At 42.0% G+C, this 17,000-nt stretch overlaps 2 pseudogenes; one reads left to right on the forward strand and one right to left on the reverse strand.

The window, feature by feature from the left end:
* The first annotated feature begins 4,220 nt into the window (after positions 1-4,220).
* Positions 4,221-17,000, forward strand: part of LOC150040255 (eukaryotic translation initiation factor 1A-like) — a 31,748-nt pseudogene continuing 18,968 nt past the window's right edge.
* On the reverse strand, positions 7,634-9,678 carry LOC150040256 (pinin pseudogene; annotated as a pseudogene).

Raw genomic sequence — 17,000 nt, forward strand, 5'->3', positions numbered from 1 at the left:
ACCCACCTGCCTACCTCATTGTGGGGCTGAGGTGCCCTGCTGTGTTGAGCACAGAACTGATGGACAGCCTGGAAGCCAATGTGCAGCTGAGCAGGGCGAGAATTCTTAGCAAAGTCGGTTACCACAAAGTCTGGATCTGCCAGTGAGGCTTCTAAGAACATCTGTGGAAAGTGAGGTATCCAGACCGGTGTTACGTGTAAACAAAAAAAGAAATGCCCGAAATACCAGCCTAATTTCCTGTCCTAACACCCTGTTCCATCATCTCCACTCCCTTAAACTCAAAAGACTTTATATCCTGAGATACTTTGACTTGAATGATGATGCCTTCACAGAAAGGTAAGCTGGAGGTATCACAGACATTAAAATGGCAGAGGCCTTAGATAACTAAACAAAAATATCAATAAAAACAATATGGAGTGGAACATGTCAACTCATATAGTATCCCTCCTAACCACAAAACTCAAAATGAGAATTAAAACTCAGATGGTCCTAGCTCAGACACTGCAGCCCTTTGGCCTAAACTCTGCTCAGACATCAGAAATCATCTCCCACACTTATAGTCAATAAGGATTCTGGAGTTTAAGCACAGCTGGGTATATGCAGTGAGGTCCTGTATCCAAGAAAAGAAAAAGAAACCATCCATCTCTCTTTTGCATGGAACCTTAATAGGGACCCACTCTGTTAAGTGGAGCACCTTCTATTTCTCAAGCTCCTTCCCTTTCTAATTCACTTGAATAACCCCCTAGGATGATGAGCAATCCCTCAGGCCAGAAGAATAGGATCTAAGTTTGCTCCCAAGGATCAGCTACAGAGAATGAGCAAATGGAAGATATGAACTATGGATACTCCAGAGAAATGCCACATTTCAATGCAAAACACAGACATTTGAAAGCCTGCCTGCTGCTAGCCTGTAACAAGGACAACAAACTTCTGAGATCCGTCACTTGTTTTATTTCCAACCCAGCTTTTAAAGACATAAACTCATATCTTTTATCAACATCTGTTCCCTCAAAGCCCTTTAACACCTACCCTAGTGTGGTCCAGTCCCCAGAATTCCCAGTCTAATCCCAGCCCTAATCCCAACATTTAAATCCCTACATAAGCTCACATAAGACCATACCGTGAGCTGGAAATCTGGCCTAGGGCTAGGGTGCTGGCCTAAGGTGTATGAAGCTCTGAGTTCGATTCCTCTGTACCACATAGACAGAAAAAGCTAGAAGTGATGCTGTGGCTCAAGTGGTAGAGTACTATCCTGAAGAAAGCTCAAGAATAGGTCTCAGGACTATGAAAAAATGCAAAACACTAAAAAGACATACTGTGAGAAAAAAATAAATTCATAGTTTACTTCAAACAGGAAGAAGCTTGATTCAGAACTTCTGCATTTGGTCACACATATCTTTCTTTCTGAGCAAAACAACGACACTAAATACATGATGCTAGTTTAAAACCAAGCAAGTGACAAGCAGGCCTGAAAGAAGATTAACTGGAATGAGTTCTGTAATAGATTCTGATTATTGTTGAGGGGCAGAAAAAAAAGGACTTGAAAGCTGAGTACAAGGCCTGAGTCTAAGCATTCAAACATTGTATGTAACAGCTGGAGTCTAGGACACATCACCAGAGAATTAAAAGGGAAAGGAACCTTAAGAGCTCTGCTGAAGATTTTCTCTTAAGAGAACCAGCATGCACATGTAACAAAACAATCCAATGCCAGGAAGAAATAAGCCCCACAACCCTGCAGAAACAAAATAAAAGGATACAGAAAGCCCTCCTTTCTCTTGGTTTTAGTCAAGTGGTGTGGGGGAGGACAAATTGCACAATTCGGCTGTTCCAAAAGCAAGCACAGTCCTTAATTATTGGTAGTAATTAATTTTATTAGTTATCTACAGTTAATTATTGTCAACTTGTTGTGTGATCAATTTTTTCCCTTCTCTTAATTTTGTGAAAAACATGCCCCCCTTGAAGCAAATGGCAAGGGAGAAGTTCCATTAATCTTCCCAAGTGAAAAAAGAGCTCACACTGTGCTTAGCAGTACAAATGAATCCAGCAAAGTTTTGAGAGCTGTTGCAAGACTGCATGTCTATACCAGAAGTTGGACAATGTATGGGAAAAGGGCAATCAGACATTTTCAGAATTTGTGATAACTAGCATAAAGAAAGATGGAGTGTGAATAAGCAGTATTAAAGTTTTGGTCAGCAAATCTCCAGGATCTCTAGGAAACCACAGACCAAAGTCCCTTGATTTATATAAAGCAAATTGTAGCTGAGGACATGGCTCTGCTGGTAAGCACTCTTCGAATTGCATTCCTGGAAATAAAAGGTAACAATCAAGGTAAGAGAAACTAGTTGAGTAATTTAAATGTATAAAAAAGCAAGTAATGAAGAACAGAACAGAGATATTTTTGGTAAGGTCCTTTAAAATATAAAGCAGTCATTGATACCAAGAACACACTTTAAAGAGAGTGATACATTACTGTTTTTAAAAGCAAATACTCAAGGAGAGGGGTCCAAAGTGTGCAGCCCCAAAAGCTAGGAGAATTTGAAAGACTGGCATTCCTTTGACAATTTTGAGAAAGATCTGAAACAGTGGAGCTAGAAACCACTCTTGCAAAGGATTGCCTTCCCTTCTGGGAAGGAGGAAATCAGGCTGGGCAAGGCATAGCAGCAGAATCTGAGGGACCCCTTGAAATGTAACATTCCTGGTCATTTGCAGGAAGTTTGTGTAAGTACCTGCTTTCTGCAGGACGGGCTCCTGGGCTTGGCCAAAACAGGTTGCCAGACAGCTCTGTTTCTTCTCTGTTGGCTGAACTGTGCAGGGTTTCAGAAATACCTTCTAGGGTTCTTTCCTGACCACCTTTGGACAAGCAGGCCTCTATCCTCCTTTATCCTGCACTATTACTTCACCCTGCAGAATTACTCGGAAAGCCAAGCAGTATCCCATGTGTTTAGTCCGTGTGAGGAAAAGCAGTAACAAAACCATCAGTTTCCGTCTGACCTCAATGGTCACAGGAACGCTGTCTGTGTACCCTCGTCCTTCTTGCACCCAGTCCTAGTTCCCATGAGGCTATAGGGTTCGCACCCCAGGGTCTTGTCTGCTGCAAGTCTGATCATTCAGCTTCGCCTGAGATGGAGGGCTCAGGCCGGAAGGGAAGAAGAGGACCTAAGTGACCACAGGACTCTGAAAGGGAGGGAGGCTTGGATGTAGGCCCCACAGGCACAGCGTGCAAGCGGAATGCCTTCAGGGTTGGCAGCGGGAGAAAGAGTGGGTTGGGGAAGCGGGAAGTCGGCCCCATCTTGGGACGGTAGAAGAAGGGTGGAGAAGGGGAGGCGCTGGGAGGCACAGGGGGAAGGGAGGGGAGAGGAAGTGGAAGCTCAGAGCCACCTTGGGTGGGGAGGGCAGGGGAGGCTAGGGGCCACCCGGGGAAGGACGGGAGAAGAGAAGAAAGCTGGAAACCACCGTGGGAAGGGAGGGGAGGAGAGGTGCAAGTTCTGAGCCAGCTTGGATGGGTAAGTGAGCAGGGGAAGGGGAAGGAGAGGGCTGTGTGTTATCCTGGGAAGGGAGGGGAGGAGAGGAGGAACCCGGGAGCCACCTTGGGAAGGGAGGGGCTGACAGGGGAGCCCGGGGCCCTTCCCTCCCCTGTGGGGCTGGTAGAAGGCAGCAAAGGTGGAAATCCTGGTGCGGAGCGGTTAAACGTGGAGGTGTCCCGGGAGGAAGAGCTGATGTGTGGAGTGTGGCCCGGTTCTTTGGCACGGGTGGTGAGGGCCCTTTGTCTGCGGGTCTGGGACTTTCCCTGGAGCAGGACTGGCTGTGGAGGCCGGAGAGGGGGCGGGGCGGGGATGGGCACAGGAGGGCCTGGGCAAGGGGGGTGGGAAAGGTGGGCTGGGGAGGGGCGGGGCCTTGTGGGCCTGACCTGAGGCCTGACCTGCGCATGCGCAGGAGCAGGGTCATGCTCCCCGAGACACAGGAGGGCCTGGGGCAAGGGGGGGTGGGAAAGGTGGGCTGGGGAGGGGCGGGGCCTTGTGGGCCTGGCCTGGCATGAGGACTGAGTTGCGCATGCGCAGGAGCAGGGTCATGACCCCCAGGCAGCGGAAGCCAGGCCAACTGCCACTGTTGCCTCCGGTGTCTCTTAAGCTTGCCGCCCACCACACAGTACCAGGAACCGGTGTTCGTGTTGGGAGCTCGTGGCCACCTGCCGAGAGCGCTTCCAGTCTCCCCCACCCACCATGCCGAAAAATAAAGGTAATGCGGCTAGTTCCGGGCCGGCTCGTCCGTCTCGTGTGCGGGCCTTGAACCTCCTTAGGCCCGAGACAGCCAGTTCTCCTTCCGGCTTGACTGCTGCTTCTGACTGGGCTTGGGCGGAGGCCCCGGGACGATTGGCCCATTTCCGAGTGTGGTCGTTTGGGTGCAGCCGGCGTCCTCCTGTGTAGGTCTCCTGGGCAAGAATGCAGGATTTTGCCTCCGACTGAGGGCGGACTGCACCTCAGGCCCGCTGGGAGCCGCCCGGGCCTGGCCCGTGGGGCGCCGGGCCTTCCGGGAACTCTCTGGAAGTCGTTCTCAACCTGAAGGCCTGCTTGGCGTCTGTGCCTCAGACGCATAGATGGTTAGCAATATGGCAGGAAACTTCCAGCCGAGCCCTGGGTGGGGCCTTGACCCACCCTCGCCCGACACCCATCCTGTGTGGGTTTATCTCTAGCAAAGTTTTCTGAGGTCAGCCCTTCATACAGTACAGTAAGATTTTCACATTCGGAGCACTGTGGCATACTTAGCCAGGTTTTTCCTGCCTTTCCCAGCACTGGATAGTGTGCGACTAAGACCAGCAGGGTCCTTTGTTTTCTCCCCCGAAACACCACAGATTCGATTTAAGCACTGCCAACACAAAAGCCGAGACGTGGGCATCGACTGAACTTCCTCTTGTAGACAGACCTAACGCGTGCGGTCCTGTGAATTATCCCGATCGTTTCGTGAGCATTTAAATACCAAAAAGGGTGATTTTTTATGTGTATGTTTATTTTTAACGGGACAGAGCCATCCTTCACAATCCGGAACAAGTTTTCCATGTTCATGTCCTTGCGCTCAGAGCTCTGTACCCTCTTGGTGTTTGACAGCTGGCTGCAGAAATGCCACTTCATTTCTCCCTAGACCTGTTAAGACGTGCCGTGTTCCACCACTTCCAAATAAGGCCCCCAGTCCTTTGCGTCCTGGTTCAGTGCAGTATCCCAAAGGCATGCCATTGCCACTCTGCTGTTTCCAAACCAGTTGGCAGATCACAAATTATGTTTTTATTTAAGGTACACTAAAAGCATGCATGCAATAAAAGGAACTCCTGGAACTCCAAATCACGAAAACGATAAATTACGCGGTAGCCGTTCCAAATCCCTTCCCTTTTCCTCTCTGTATGTACAGCCATCCGGAGTACTTGTAACGACGCTTAAAAAGTAGGTAGAGTGCGACCGTTAATTCTCTCATTTACTTTTACTAATCAGGTAAAGGAGGTAAAAACAGGCGCAGAGGTAAGAATGAGAATGAATCCCAGAAAGAGAGTTGGTCTTTAAAGAGGCTGGACAAGGTAAGTAACGCTTTTAGAGTTAGGCTTCTCTTATTAATGATACCTTTGTTGATGTTTAGCCTCAAAGGATCTCCTTTAAAACATAGCAAACTTGGAGTAGAGACATTCAAACTGTGTGATAGTCCTTTGTTGAGGCCGGTGGGAATCTTTTCACTACTGATCCTCTATTTCCCGGATAGTAGTGTCATAAGGAGTAGCAACACAGTCTTTTTTCCTCGAGATGGAAGGAATCTTACTGTATTTTTGTTTAATTTGTACCATCTGCAGCAGCACCATGGTTATCACGTGCTCCTCCTCCTTATTGCCTCCTGTGTAATGGAGAGGCACCTGCTTGTCTTGAGCTGGACAGGGCTTGCTAACTTTTTTTGTCCAGGCTGGTCTCAAAACTTTACATCTGTGATCCTCCTGATATCCACCTCTTTGGCAGCTGATTTATGGACAAATTCCTAATGCAGCCCAGTATGAAACTGTTTATAAACCGGATGTAGATGAGATCTGAATTGAGTGACTGTGCTTGATGAGAGGCACTGTACAACTGGGAGCCATATCCCTAGCCCTTTACTTTCAGTAAGGTAGAATCTTTCTGTATTTTTTGTCTCTCATTTGTTCTTTTTCTCTTATTATTACTATCATTGTCATTATATTACTGTTGTTATTGTTGTCAAGACTCCTCCTTTTTCTTATTGCCTCCTGTGAAATTGGGTCATAAGGAGAAGTACCCATTTTTCTTGAGATGGAAGGAGGCTTGCTGACATTTCACCATTCTCTGCTCCAACTCATCTCCGTCTCTTTCCTGGCTTGTTTATGGGGAAATTCTTACCACACTAGGCATGAAACAGATATTAATCCCAATTTTTGATACGTTGTCCACGTTTACATTTTGTATTTTTTCAGTATTCATCCAGAAATTTTATATAAACCTTCGGTATGGAGTGTAAAGTTTGGTATGGAAATTCCTCCTGTGCTGTTCTTTCTGCTAAGAACTGTTTTTGCTACACGGGGTTTTTATTGTTTCATATGAAATTTTGGATTGCCTCTTCTATTTCTGAAAGAGGTTTTTAAGAGTTGGTTTAACTTACTCACACGTATACAACTTGCGCGGAGAACAAAAAACTAAGTCTGGAAACCATTAACTTGAATATACAAAGCTATAGTGTTCTTATGAACTAAAAACAGGCCATTTTGCAATGTATGCAGTCTCACCTATCAAAATACAACTACTAATCCTAAGCAGTCATCCAAGACGTAAGCCACATTTATTTGCACATGTATTGTAATGGCAACAAATACTTCCATACAGTGGTTCCTTGAGCAAAACTTGTCTAAAACACATATTGGCATGTTTCATTTAGAGCCCACAGAAATGTTAAGACAAGACCACAAATTCAAATTCCAAGTTTAGAAGATTTCTTAGAAAGAAGTGACCGATAGTTTAACAGATCGCATATACTGTTAGCACAGAGGTAACATCAAAGACAGAAGTACAATGCTCCCATAATCAGGAAAATGACAAGCAAAATAGGAAAATGCTTAGATGAACAAGGGAGATCAAAAAATAGTAAATGATTATAAAGCTGCAAAGACCTGAGAGCTAAAGCCAAGTAAGTGAGGAAGTCTCCAGAAACATCCTAAGCCTATTCAGTATCTAGCGGTAAAAACTGAAAATAATACAAGGGTCAAAAAGGCACCTCAAAAGTAATGAAATGAACATTTATTTCTATAAAAGCAATGTATGATACAGAATTAGAAGGGAACAGACTTAAAAGATTTACCTGTTAAGATATACAGATTCTTACTGAAGCCTATAGGATATTTAGAAAAGATGACAAGAGATGTTAATCTTTTTATTATTATTATTTTTACATACTCCGGAACCTCACATAATTTTGATAAATAAAAATTATGAAAAAGTACAAGAATGTCTGGTAAACAAACAGTCTGTGTTTTCCAAAAAGATTTTTTACAACCTGCAATTCTCAAGGTAGCATCCTCCTTAAAAGGAAAGGTAATCCTTTAACTCAAGAAATCTGCTGCTGCAAAGAATAGGCTAAGAAAGCCTGGCTTCTTCCATTAACACCTTTTGTCTTTCCCATCTGATTTTGAGTCTCTCTCACTTCTTGAAGATCTTTTGCCCAGTCGACTACCCTCTGATATAGATCTCTTTCTGTCAGACCTGGAATTCTTATCCTTCAATCCTCTTGTGCCTCTGCCACTACCACCTTTGCAAGATTGGTGACTTCTCTCTAATCCTGACGTATCCATTCGCTTCCAATCCATGCTCCTTCCGTGCTTTCTGTCTCTGTTGTGTCCCCGGCCTCTACTTTGACTTCTTTGACTTCTTTGACTTCTTTGACTGCTCCTATCTTGGCTACTACTACCACTTGTGCTGGAGCTACTACTACAACTGCTTCGACTACTACTGCTGCCACTGCTAGAACTGCTTCTGCTGCTGCTACTGGTTGAACTGCTACTAGAACTGCTATTACTGCTGTTGCTTTGACTTCTACTCCGGAGCGCACTGTTAAAACTGGTTCCACTACTGGCACTTCAGCGAGTTTTACAGGCTCAACAGCAAACTCTTTCCTCTCAGGTAGTTGATCCTCTTGTTCCTGAATAACCTGAGCTGAAACAGCTAATGCAAAGTCTCAGGCTGAGAAAGAGGCTGGGGTTGATGAACTTGATGAGGGTGAGACTGTAGCTGGGTTAGAGGGAGGGCCTGAGGCTGAGCCACAGGCTCAGGCTGCAGTTCAGATTCTTTTTCAAATGCTTTTTCCTCACGTTCCTTCTCCACTTCTATAACACTAACATTGTCTTTTGCAGGAGAAAGACACTTATATTCTTTATCTGGCTCAACTTCAGATTCCATCTCTGGCTCCAATTCTTTGCTAGCTTTATTTTCTGAAGGCTCTATGCTTTCAACTTGATTAGTTTCCATCACTTTCTGCTCAGCAGTTACACTTTGGACATTCTCAACCATCTCTAGCACATCCATAACTTCTTCAGGCTGACTATCCTGTTGTTTCTCTCTTTCCTTTGCCTCTGTTTCCTCCTCCAACTTAACCTCTGTTTCCTGTTTTTGCTCCTCCTCCTCCTGTTCTTTCTCTGCATCACTATGCACTATGCCTTCTTCCTTTGCCTCTTCTGCCTCCTTTATTTCTACATCATTGTGCTGATTACTTGTCTCCTCCAATTCTTCCTATGGCTGAGCCACCTTACCCACTTCTTGTTCCCGCTTCTGTTCTTCATTATGCACCCGGTGATGCTCTTTTTCTTTCATGGTCTGCCTTCTAGGCCTATTTGTTCTGCAAACTTGAGCGTCTACCTTCAAATAAAGCATTCATTTGACTCTGTGATTCTTCTATTAGTTTTGGGGTATCTGGACACATTCTTCCAGGAACATGGAACAAATGGAGATCTGTGTTAGTTTGTATATACTTAATTATCTTGGCATTATGTTCATTGCATTCTTCTTGCAGCTGTGGAAGCCCAATCTTCCAAACGCTACCGTTCTGTCTGTTTTACACGTCTCTCTTCAAATAGTTCTCTCCTCTCATTTTCAACTTGCTTTCTCTCTTCTTCTGCCTGAACTTTAAGTTTTTGTTCAATTTCCTGACGTCTGTTTTGCCTTTCGGTAGTAACAGTAGATTCTTGTTTAAATTTCTGAAGAGTACCCAACAACAAGCCAAATATTCATCGATACCTCTGCTTTCCCTTTTCATCCATATTTTGATCCTGGATAAGGAGGTCTCTGTGTGTGTGTTCTTTGGAGGTAGCTACAGCTGAAGACTGTAGTGCCAGCTTCTTGACATCCTCCTCCTCTGGGTCGCTCTCTTGGTGTGATTCTCTTCCTGTCCGATGCTCCCCACCCAGCCTACCGACTGCCCCTTTAAGACTCCCTATTTGGCTGGGGGTCCTTCTCCACTATCAGAGAATCCACGCTTCAGCAATAAACTACCACGCCCTTTGCCCCCAGAAATGGCCAGCTGTTCGGCTTGGATGGGTCTCCGGTCATTTGGATCTGGCCCCGTGAGCTTGCGGATGTTTTCATCTACATTGTTTAGGCTCTGTTTGGCCTTTTCTAGCTGTTCCTGCAAAGTTCTCACTGTGACCACCATCTTCTGAAATGTTCACGTTTTTCAATCACATGAAACATGCTTTTCTATCACCGAAGGCCTTTCTATATTTGCCTTTGAATTTCTTATTCGTGTAAGATGTGGAACTTAAGAGCAAACTTTCATACTTTCCTTTTTTGTTGCCAAATGCTGGAAATGTTTGGAGCACATGTATATTCAGTAGCTATCAGAAAAGAATCTCACTGCTGTGTAGACAGCCTTTTCATGTGTCAGATTTTCCCTGGATTAACTCTGCTATAGAGTGTTGTGTAGGTTCTCTTACATTTTATTTCCCTTTCCTACTCTCCTTTTTTTTGCCAGTCGAGGACCTTGACCTAAAGCCCTGAGCACTTGGGATTTCTCAAGGCTAAATCTCTACCACTTGAGCCACTGCTCCACTTCTGTGTTTTCCTATGTATGTGGTACCAAGGACTCAAACCCCGGTCTTTGTGTGTGCTAGGCAAGCACTCTACCCCTAGGCCAAATACCTAGCCCCTCCTACCCCACTTTTATGCTTAGTATTTACTTTTCCCACAAGATCTCCATGGCTTCTATTCTTAACAGTATCCTTCTTAAGAACATTGGGATGGTTTGAGGAATACTTGAACTCAACATCTGACATTTTACCTCTGAACAGTGTTTTTACCTTATAGACTAGTTGATAGTGTAAACATAGGACTTACTAATAACGAAGCCATTTGTTTTAGCTTTCTCTGAGGCAAGGGAGATTTATATGGCAGAGAGTGATACTAGTATGTATAAATGTATGTATGTATATATGTATTACACTGGTCCTGGGTCTTGAGCTCAGACCAATGTTGAATTTTATCCCAACTACAGAGTGTGCACAAGTTCTCAAAATGTTGGAAAACGAACGATTAGAAGCAATGTGTTTTGATGGCGTAAGGAGGCTATGTCTATCAGAGGAAAGTTGAGGAAAAAGGTACGGTATGGATTTTTCTTTACTTCATGGATTCTTTTTGTTGTTGAGGGTGGTGGTAGTACTGGCCTTTGAACTCAGGTCCTCTAGCCCATCCCCTTGTTGTGCTGTAATATGGGTTTGCTATACAAAATAATTCGTTTTAAAAGCAAAGTAAGGGGTGATATTGTCCAAAAAGGGAAATGTATTCAATACCTGACTTATATAATGGTAACCTCTCTGTATAGCACCTTCATATTAACAACAAAATAACACAAAAGTAGTGTCTTTTAAAGTAAGAAGAGATTTTTTTGTGGAACTCTCAAAACGCTCTGGAAAAAGAGTGATGTACATTATGATATAGAAAGTAAAATAAGATCCTTGATCACTCTCATTTTCCCCACCTCTATTGTATTTGGCTAGAAAGATTTATTATGCATATAACACTGAGGAAACAAATAAAATGAATCTATAAAACAAGCGGTCTCGATTGAATTAGCTGTTGGTTGTAGTAAGGAATAAAGAAACATAGGAATTGTTTCAGATGGAAAGAGACTACAGGGTGTACTAAAGAAGTCAGTGTTCATTTTGTCAGTTCCAGGAAATGTATGTGGCATTAGGCAATTCTGAATCTGATATATTAAAAAATAGATTACCACATTAGACTGGTTCATAAATTGCATTATGTGTAGAGTATGCATATATATATGTGATACATGTGTACATATCAGCCCTATATGTATATATCATCCCTATGTATCATAGGATGGACTACATGTATATATATATATATATATATATATGCCACATGATAGATGCTTTACGTCTAATCATCTATGTGACATACATATGTGTTACACACACTTGAGTCTGTGAGTTCCTTCTTCTCCAACTTACTGGCATTTATTTTTATGAGATATCTTACTTTATTTGTATTGCTGTACTATAGGAGAATAAGCCTGGGTGGGTGGCTTATAAAGAAAAGCAGTATTTATTATAGTATATGAGACTATTACCATTGGTGGTAGAGCATGTATGGTGAAGACTTGCTAACTGAATCTTAGTTGAGTGATGACATGTTGAAAGTGACCAAAGTGTTTTATGGACCTTTTTTTTTGGTATGGACACAAATCTTGATTCATGAGGATTCACCAGAATTAAAGTCCTCCCCATTATGTATTTATGTATTTTTAATTTAATTTTTGTGCCAGAAGGGGGACTTGAACCCAGGGCTTTGCATCTACCACTTGAGTGACAGATCTGCTTCTAGCTTTGTGCTGGTAAATTGGAGTTAAAAGCATCATGGACTTTCCTACCCATGCTGGCTTTGAACCGCAGTCCTCCTAAGTAGCTGGGATTGCAGTCATGAGACACTGACCTTGGGTGGAGGTAAGGATTATTAATGTAAGCATTTGCAACACACTGTTCCGCCAATGAGAGGACCTATATTTCTGTAGATGGAGGGTAGAGGTTTGGTTTCGATGGGTAATTCGTGTTTATTTGGATAACAAACTATCATCACTAACAGTTGTGGTACTTGGTCTCATTTTTTGTTAAAGAATAATTTTTCTGTGAGGCTTCACGTATGACTGTCAGGACATCTTACATTTTTTGCTTTATAATGTCTTCCTGCTTTTTTTCTGTTGATGAGATTTGAGCCCAGGGACTGTGCATAGGAGGCAAGTTATGTTTGCACAATGCGCTACATCTCTAATTTTAGTGGGTTAATTCTTTTTTAAAGTAGTTATATACTGTGTGAAAAACAATGTCTCTTTGTAACAGGAAAGTGCTGTATGACCAAAGGTGGACTTGAACTTGTGGTCCTGGTTGTGTTGGCTTCCTGCATCACCTTTTCATCTTCCAGTTGTTAATGGGTACTTTGCCCAAAATAGGCGAATAATAATGAGTGGTATATCTAACACTGCTATTTATTATTTGTGATAATATGCAATAAATTGTCTTTTACAGGTTTGGATAAATGCCTCAGACATTATACTGGTTGGTCTGCGAGAGTATCAGGTAAAAATTCCTGTGTCTCTATTACTTAGTAACAGAGTTAGCATCTGTGATCAATTCCAGGCCCTGTCCCTTCTCCTCATGCCGATATTTATTAGGAGCTAGTTGAATTTGAAGACACAGGATTATTTTTATCCACATGGGTTTCCAAAGTGGCTATTCACCCACGCGTGTTTTTGTGGGAAACTTTTAAATAGTACATGCAGTAAATAATCACTAGTAGGTCCAGATAAATATCATCATTTATTTGAAAGTTCTGTGTTAAGCATCAGTCATTGATAAAAGATTGGTGTTGGCTGTTATCATATGTGTTGTCTTTACTGTTGTTTAAATTACCTTCTCTAAAATGAAAATGGCAGTTTATGGTGATGATTTCAATGAGTGGATTAATTTTACAGACAAGTTGGTCTTTCTCACTGCTTTGCAATGTTATTAGTGCATATTGATTATATGTGGGAGGTTTCATTGGGACATTTCCATTTGTACAAGTATTTATGCTGATCATATTCACCTCCCTACTTTCTCTTTATAACATGAGCTTTTTGTCTTCTTTTTTGGTAGTGTTTTAAAAATGAATTTTTATTGATCTTTGAATACATACACACCTTAAACTTCTGTTTCACTAAAGGCCCAAGTCATGTTCTATCCGTTTTTTTTTTCTTTTGGTGCCAGTCCTAGGATATGAACAAACTGTTAGGTTTAATGGGGATCTCAGGATGTGGCCCACTGTGTGCTTTGACTTGTAGACTATAATGATCTTCTTGCTTCAATCTCCTGAGTAACTGCTGGTATACACAGAGAGCATTTCACTGGCTCAGGCTCATTATTGACTGGGTTTAGAAATCCAAATCTGGGAACTATTCACAGTTGAGTAAATCACAAGTGTGGGGATAGGAACATGGTTCATGACTACACAAAGCAGTAAAATGATAAAAATGTTACAGTGTGTTAGTGAACATTGAGACATGCATGCAAACTATTAACTGTTTGCTATAAATTGAAAATGTCTACTAAAATAAATGGCAGAGTCCTCTATAAGTTTCAAACTTAAAAAGTATATTTGAGGGCCGGGAGTTTGGCCCAGTGGTAGATTGCTTGCCTAGCATGCAAAGGCCCGGGTTGGATTCCTTGGTATCACATACGTAGAAAAAAGACATAAGTGGTGCTGAGGCTCAAATGGTGGAGTACTAGCCTTGAGAAAGTCCAAGGAAAGTGCTCAGGGCCTGAGCCCAAGGCCAGGACTGGCAAAAATAAAAGTGTATTTGATTTTTCCCAGTTAAAAAAAAGTACAACTATATAAGAAAGCATCACTACTAGAAGTAGCAGTTTTGTTTTGCTATTGCTCAGTAGAATAGTCTGTAGATGTTTGTTATCTCCTCTTGGTTTAAAGGCCCAATTCCTTTATTACTTTTGATCATTTGTCCAATTATAATTGTCATTGAAAACAAAATATTCAAATCAGTATCCCCGCAGAATTTTTTAACTCTCCAACTCAACCCCACCCCCTAGGTTTTTTGTTTTGTTTGTTTTTTTTGTTTTTGCCAGTCTTTTGTCTTAATCTCAGGGCCTGAGCACTGTCCTTGGAATTTCTCAAGGCTAGAGCTCTACCACTGGAGCCACAGCACCATTTCTGGCTTTTTTCTATGTACTGTGGAATTGCTCCTGGGTCTTGGTGCACGCTACGCAAGCATTCTACCACTAGGCTAAACTCCTGACCCTACAATTCCCCCTTTTAAACAACAACAAAAAAACAATAGAAATATATTTTGTTGGTAGTTTCCACTTATGGACACAGCAGTCTCATCAACATCTTAACATTTCTTAACATTTTTTAATACATTTACTCTAGTTCTTTCTGAAGTTTTTGCCAGTCCTGGGCTCAAGCTCAGGGCCTGAGCACTGTCCTTGGACTTTCCCACGGCTAGAGGTCTACCACTTCAGTCTCAGCTCCACTTCTGGGTTTTTAATCTATGTATGTGGTACCACAGAATCAAACTCAGGTCTCGTGCATGCTAGGCAAGCACCCTACCACTAGGCCAAACCCCCAGCCCCTAATTTTTTAAATTATAACGTTATTAAAATGTGGTAGATCCAGTTTCTTACTCCTTGTAGATACCATTCTAGTGGCTGAAATTTTTCCTGTTGTTGGCCGTAATTCCCAAAGTGACTCTTCTACTTTCCTAACAATTTTCCTTTCTTGTGAACCTTTCCGTATCCTGAGAATGACAGAACATAGGGCAAAGGACCAGTGCATTTTAAGACCATTCTGTAGCTGTTTGCTGGATTCAAAACAGGAGGCAGGGCAAAAACACACTTATACTCACAGACTTCAAAGCAAATAAGGAAGCAGTAAAACACCCTTGAACTTGGTGTTGTGCACTGTTTGAGTTGTCTCCAGTCAGTTTTCAAAGGTTGGTTTGACCAAAAAACTACACTGCTGTTTTGCAGCCTTCCAGACAACAAACAGCGTTAAATAAAATCAAATGTGAAGCTTTTTCTGTTTTGCTTTTGTGAAGATTGAAAGTGCAGAAATCCTTTCCATGTTATGACTTATCATAAGTACGTAACATACTTCTTTCCAGAGAATTTAAACCCAGAGAATTTTTTTTCAGTCATGGGGCTTGAACTCTGGTCCTGGCCACTGTCCTTACGCTCTTCAGCTCAAACCTCTGTCCTATCCCTTGAGCCACAGTGCCACTTCCAGTTTTCCAGTGGTTTATTGGTGATAAGTCTCATGGGGCTTCAGTGCCTGGGCTGGCCTTCACTGGCAATCCTCAGATCTCAGCTTCCTGAGTAGCTAGGATTAGGCTGGTTAGCTATCTAGCTTTATATTAAGGCCTGTCAACTGGTAATATTTGTTATAAGCACCTTCAAGACTGTTTATTTATTCCTAAGGGTAACAAAGCTGATGTAATTTTAAAGTATAATGCTGATGAAGCTAGAAATCTGAAGGCATATGGAGAACTTCCAGAACATGGTAATTTTCCATTCTTCTTTTACAATGTTATGTGTTGTTATTGTGTGTAAGGGCTTAGGTGAACATGTTGTGATAAAATTATGTCTGTTTACATTGCCAGTATATTAGAAAGGAATAGTAGGACTTGCCTGCAAACTTTTTTTTTTCCTTTTTGTTTTTGTTTGTTTGTTTCGAGCCAGTCCTGGGCTTTGAGTTCAAAGTTTGGACTCTACCAATGAGGTTTTTTTCTCCAGGCTAGCATTCTACCCATTAAGCCACAGATTCATTTCCATTTATTGAGTAGTTTATAGGATCAGGGATCAGATGAACATCCCTGCCTGGGCTGTCTTCAAACTGTGATTCTCAGATCTCTTGTCTCCTGAGTAGACTTATACGCATGTGGCACTACTCCCCAGCCCTCATAAACAATATTTGTGGAGGAATTTGTGAGTTTGTTAGCTCCTAATGTTTATGTATCAAGGGAATAATATACGTATACATAGTCTATGATATACAAGGTAACATACATAAATTATCTATAATATATAGGGAATAATATATGCATTACAATATATTAATGTATATAATATGTATGTAATACATATACATAATTGTAATAAAATAGGTATATAGTATATAAATATGTACGTGTACACGTGTCTGGCTGTCTGACTGTGTGTTGTGTTGCAAATAAGCAGAGAGAAGGCTTTTCCTCTTCTGTTCCAGTTGGTACTATTGGGATTTGCACCTAGTACCTCTAGGTTCCTAGAAAGGTACTCTACCACTTGAGTGAAATCTCCAGTGAGTATTTTTTTTTCAGGAAAGCTGTTAACATTTTTTTAACCAGAGACTAAACTAATACCGAGATCCTTCTACCTGTTGATTCTCTTGTAAGATGAGACAAATGGCATGCACAGCTACATCAGTTTGTTAGTTGAATTGAGATTTGCCAACTATTTCCCTAGGTTGGATTTGAACCATGATTCTTTCTGTCAACAAATAAATGAGATTACAGATGTGAGCCTAAATAACTAAATAACTTTCTGTCAGCAAATAGCAAATAGATTGCAGTTGTGAGCCATGCATCTGGGTGGTTTCTTGTGGCTAGCAGTTGAAGCCACAAATTTTGGTGCCTCATAATGAGCTTGCTTGCTCACAGCTGGTGCTCTGCTATTTAAGTCTTGCCTATCTAGCCTTGTTTTACTAGTTCATTGGAACTATAGTGTTATGAACTTCTTTTGCTTGAGTTGGTTTTGAGCTGCTATCCACTGTAATCTCCCAGCCTAGGAATACAAGAATGAACCCTTAGTATCAGATCTCAAACTTTTCTTTTGAAATAGGATCTTAATATTTTTTGCATATGTACACTTCTCTGTATGTGTCATGTGTCTTACTGTCTCTCTTCCTGCCTGTCCTAAGGGCTTGAACTCAGAG

The sequence above is a fragment of the Megascapheus bottae genome, chromosome Y (genome assembly GCF_031878675.1).
Source record: "Megascapheus bottae isolate mThoBot1 chromosome Y, mThoBot2.hap1, whole genome shotgun sequence".
NCBI lineage: Eukaryota > Metazoa > Chordata > Mammalia > Rodentia > Geomyidae > Megascapheus > Megascapheus bottae.